Source organism: Dromiciops gliroides, chromosome 6 (assembly GCF_019393635.1).
Source record: "Dromiciops gliroides isolate mDroGli1 chromosome 6, mDroGli1.pri, whole genome shotgun sequence".
NCBI classification, from domain to species: Eukaryota; Metazoa; Chordata; class Mammalia; order Microbiotheria; family Microbiotheriidae; genus Dromiciops; species Dromiciops gliroides.
Genome location: NC_057866.1, coordinates 146,678,260 through 146,684,127, shown reverse-complemented (window position 1 = coordinate 146,684,127; position 5,868 = coordinate 146,678,260).

Below are 5,868 nucleotides of genomic sequence, written 5' to 3'. Positions count from 1 at the left end.
TACTTCCCACTATGTTATTCTCAGAGTCTTTGATCTAGATAAGGAACTATGGACACTGATATAAAGGACTGAGAAGGTCCATAATAAACCCTACACCAAGAGAAATCCAATGAACTTTTTCTAGAAGAAAAAGTAGCTAAAAGATGACACTTAACAAGGATTACAGAGGCTTGTTTATCAGCTGAGTGATGCAGTGGACAATGGATTTAGAGTGAGGAGACATGAGTTCAGAATTTGCTTTGCTATGTAATAATCTCAGGAAAATCCCCTCTCTTCCCCACATCTTAGCAGTATTAGCCTAGAAGATCTCTAAACCCTTTCTATCTATAATGCCTCTTCATTCTTACTCTGCCCCTCTACCCCGCCCCATACAGAACCACTGGTTCTTTGCTACTTATTCTTGAGCACTGTTATCATTCCTCTAGCCATGCTCCATGATGGAGAACAAAGTCAGAAGTCTTTGTCAGTGACCATATAAACCAACACCAAGACCACTGCCGAAGTTCTAGTTTGCAAAGAAGCATGAGTTGAGACTTTGAGTCCAGAGTTTCAAATCTTTAGGAAAAATAGTTGTAAAGAAGCAACCAACATTGTAAAGACAGTTGTCTCACTTCAGAGTGAGTCGTAGTTACTAATTAAATTAAAAGTTCAGTCCTGATCTATTATTTAATTCATATACAGTATGTGAAAGTTCATTTTATATATATATATATATATATATATATATATATATAACAATTGCATTTAAAACAAAATCAATTGTCTAACTCCATTATGCCATGATTTTAAGACATGTTAATACATAAGTACAAAATATTCAAAAGAAGGAGAAGGTAGAGTAGCCACTGAATGTGGATTTAAAGCTAAGTTCTGGTAAGTAGATACAGAAATCCACATAATGTGATAGGTCACTGACTCTCTGGTTCCCATATATTATATTACGTATAAAATGAGGCAATTTCACTACAAAATCTGTGAATCTCTTTCTACAGACTACAAAGTAATGCAAGGACTGTTTATTTCTTCTAGAACTATATCAATGAGATAATGGCAGTGATGATGAAGATAAATCATTCAAATGATCAGGAAAGGCTCCCATTTTATTCACTTGATTAGGGGTTCTTTACTTAAGATCCATAAAGTTGTATTTATAAATATATGTCCATAGCTTTTTCAATAGGATTACTTTCCATTGTAATACTATGAATTTTACTTTGTGTATTTATAGTTTTCTGTGTTCATAATTTTCACCAGAATTCCAAAAAGTTCCATAATAAACACACACACACACACACACACACACACACAATTAAGACCTCCTGTATGAAGAACCTCTCCTTAGCCCCTGTGATTCTAGAGGTATATGCCCACTCAAAAGAATGCTTTTCACTCATGCAAAAGACAGTAGAGCAACTGAAGAGGACTGCTTTACACTCTGATATTTTACTAGGTTCACTATTATTTTATTACAGAGGTTTGAGTTTCTCTTACCAGTATGTTTTATCATAGTTGTTTATGTTTTTTTAGTTTTGATTGTTGGTAACCAGGCTGCATCTTTAAGACTGTATGACAGGGCCAACTGCATTTTTTCTATGGCAACCATAGGGTGACCAGTAATAGGCCAACCTTAAATTGAGATTCTGTACTTAGGTTTTTCTAAGGCATAATGGGCAATCTTGTCATTTTTCTAAGTCATTTCATCAGGGGAGAAAGGAAAGGAAAATGCCAGCATAGGCTACAGCCTCACTCAGTCAATCAAATATTTGTTATAATAACCAGTTATGCATGAGACCCTGGGCCTCACATAGGATTGTATTTTGTAGTTCTCTACTGTACTTACTACTTTTACATGGAGTCTCAGAGTCAGAATCTGAATTATTCTCCCTTCTTTTAGCCCTTTCCCTCTTTAATCCATCTTCCACCTGAAAGTTGACAAACTGATATTTCTAATGAACAGTCCTGACCATGTAACCTACTTACTAAAGAAGCTTCAATGACTCCCTATTAAAAATGCCCTTAACTTGGCATCTGTGAAGTTGTTGTAATTTAATATTTTGATAACTATTTCTCAAAATATCTGGTTTCTTTTGTAATCCTATATGTATTTATTTCATCCATTTAAAAAGTTAGTCTGAGTAGGGTTCCTTATTCTATATCATCCTTTAAAATAGATCTATGAAAAAAAATTGCCCTATAGTACTATGAAAAATATAAATTCCTCTGTATGATACTAAAATCCTTCATAATTTATATCCAAACTATTTTTATAGACTGATATATATGGCTTCCCCTCAAAAACTTTGTTTACTTTTCTGTGTATTAGCTTTCCATCCTTTGAATATATATAGCCTGTCTCCATTCCTGAAATGCTCTACCTCCTCAACTTTTTCTCATGGAATCTCTTCCTCTATTACAAGTTCCTTCATTTGTTTGTGATCAACTTAAATAGATAAATAAATGCATAAATACATAAGTACATAAATCAATGAATAAACAAATATGTATATACACACATATATGTGTGCATGTATTTCTATGTATTTTTTATTTGCTTATCTGTCTATTTATCTCTTCTTTTCCCCTTCCCTAGCTCCCAAACCAAAAAAGGGAACATTCTTGAAATGAGGTACTTTTCATTTTTGTTTGTCTGTCCAGGGCCTAACAAAGTGTCTTGCACACAGTGGGTACTTACTTTTTTTTAAATTGAAGGAATATCTGAGGCTAGTCTAATTGACACCTGAAAAATACTCTCTACTCTGGAAGCAAGGATCCAACTTTTCTCCTGAAGACTTCCAGTAATATATTAGTACCTCCTGGCATAACCCATTCTATCCTTGGAAAGCTAGAGCCTTCACACTGAGCTCCAATCTGCCATTTCAGACCTTCAACTTATTGTTTTTAGTTCTGCCTCTGGTAACAAGCAGATTAAGTTCAATCGTTTCATAAAACTTATTTCATGGAATCTAGTAAATATAATTTATTTTAGTTATTTGTGATTACATTTTATCTACTAACTAGTATATAAGCTACATGAGTATAAGGACCATATGCTATCCAAATTATCTTTCATCCCTGGTGCCTAATATTGTCCTGTGCACATAGTAGGGACTTACTTAATGTTTGTAATCTAGTGATGGACACTGAACAGAAAACAAAACATATGTGAGAGGATCACCTTTATACAGGCAATTATCTACTTGCTGTGAGATAATGTGCTTAAAAACTGGTTGAAAATGAAATTATATCATATTCCTATGTTATATATTATTATATTAGAATTATAAATTTTATTATACAAACTATTTTATATATAAAAGCCATTTGTAAAACTCAAATTCCTGGACAAACGTAAGTTGTAAGTCACTATTTTTAGTTTTAGAAGGATAAAGTTGAGAATTTTAAGGTTTTGAACCTCCCACCGATCTGCATTTTTTTTGCAGGGCAGTGAGGGTTAAGTGACTTGCTCAGGGTCACACAGCTAGTAAGTGTCAAGTGCCTGGGGCCAGATTTGAACTCAGGTACTGCTGAATCCAAGGCCAGTGCTTTATCCACTATGCCACCTAGCTGCCCCCAATCTGCATTTTTGACTAAATTAATAATTATTTTGTTTTTGTTGTTGTTCTCTTTTACATATCCACATGTATATGTGCATATTTTTATCTTTATGAGAGAGAAACAGAGACAAAGAGACAGACAGAGGTTTGAGGTAGCTGACTCTGAAACCTGGCTGTGGATACATAAGCACAAGCTCATTGATTTCACCCGTTCTTATCTGTCTCTAAACAAGTCATTGTTTCCAGTGGTGCCCTAGTGGCCCACAGGTAATGACTCCTTTATGCAGCCTGGTGGGAGCACATTGTTTTATGCCAGGACATTATGGTGTATGCCCATCGGTGCTCAACATCACCAAGCAACTGGAGTCATCAAAGCAATAGCTGGTGGTTGTGCATGTAAAACTAATTAAAATTTGCAGCTAGTTCATTTCTAAAAATGGTTACTGAGTCAGACCTGATTATATTGTTATTTTTTTCCCTGGTTGCTTTAGGACAGAAATTTGTTGAAGTTGAACAGCTAAGTGAGAAACTCGATCTCTCCTATTTACTGCGGTCAAGTTCTAATTTGCAGCCAGGGCTTCAAGGAAACAGGAGTCTAATTTGTATGTTTGTAACCCATGCTATTAAACCACTCTAAAGTGCATGTGGGCAGTTGTGGTGAAGGAATTAAAAAAGGCATCCTCTCACAGCTGATGTCTAAAATGAAAATGGAGAAGTTCAAATGTCCAGATGATTTGATATGTCTGTCTATCACCCATCTTTCATCTATCTATCTTATATCTTATATATGCACATATGCATAAATAAAATGGAACATTTCAGATATATGTGTATATATATATTTACATGCACATATGCATGTATACATATACACATACATATTTACATGCATGCATATATTATTTCTTGATATTTCCAAAGATTATAACCAGAGTATTCAATTAGATCTGAGCATGACAAATGAGACAGAAAAGGAAAATTGACAATACCCTAAAATGAAGCTTTTTTATGCCTTCTCCTACACAGTCCCTAGCACTCTTAATTCAGATGTACACACTGAGAATCATGCAAACCTTTTTCCTAATGATCTTATTTTTTCCCAATATTAGGGTGTTTCTTTTTTCCTCTTACTTTAAAGGGAGGCTCCTGAAACTAGAGATGCCAAATTGTGGACCTTCACCAACATTTTGAATCTATTCCCCTATGTTTTTTTCTTTTTTTTCCCCCATACATTTGACCTTTTCTTGGAATATTAATTGAACACAGTCTAGCTGAAAAACAGGTTTGGTATGGAGGGGCACTATCGTGAAATGCATAATGATTTCTTCAGTGACTGTAGTTTTCTATCTCTCTGAGAAAGAAACAATTAAAAAGATAAAATGAAAAGGGGATTTTTTCCCCTAAATCTTTCCTTCCTTCCTTCGTTTCTTCCTTTCTTTCCTCTCTCTCTCTCTCACCCTCTTTTTTTCTTTCTTTCCTTCATATTTTGACATCCTAGGAAGGCAGCTGAGCCACATGAGAATTCAAATTATGCAGAAGTGGTATCCTTTGGAGTCAGAAAATTGGGGTTGAACCCCAGCTTTGCTGTTTGCTACCTAGGTAACTTTGGGTATGTCTCCTTAACTCTTTGGACCTCAGGTTCTTCATCTGTAAAATGTATGGTTTGGATTTGATGGCCTATGAGTCCCCTTCCTGCTCTAAATTTATGATCTTATTTTATGTGTGTAATAGTGAAATCGAATAATTGCAAACATGTGCTGAATTCCCTGCAAACATATATATGTATATACATATGATATCTGTCAAAGAAAGCTGGGTGGTCTAGTGGATAGAGTTGGACTTGGGAGTAAGGATGCCCTGAGATTGAATCCTGCCTTAGACACATAGTTATTAGTTGTCAGACCTTGGACAAGTTATTAATTTCTCTTAACCTCAAATTATTCAGTGTAAAATGGGATAGTAACAGCACCCAACCCACATGGTTGGCATGAAGATCAAATGTAAAGCACTTTGTAAACTTTAAATTGCAAAATACATTCTAGCTATTTTTTTTCTTGTCTTGCCAGGACACATGATTTACTCAGTACAGCAAACTCTCAGAGGGGAAACTTTTCTCCAATGCTGTTGGGCAACAAATCTACAATGTAGAGTTTTAAAGAGCTGCCCGGAAGTACTGGGAGTTTGACTAGCCAAATGTCACATAGTCATATATGTCAGAGGCACACACACATAAATTCATATCTTCACGATTTTGAGGTATGATCTGTATTCATGAAGCCACACTTTGTTTTTATTAATGGTCTCCCTCAAAAGA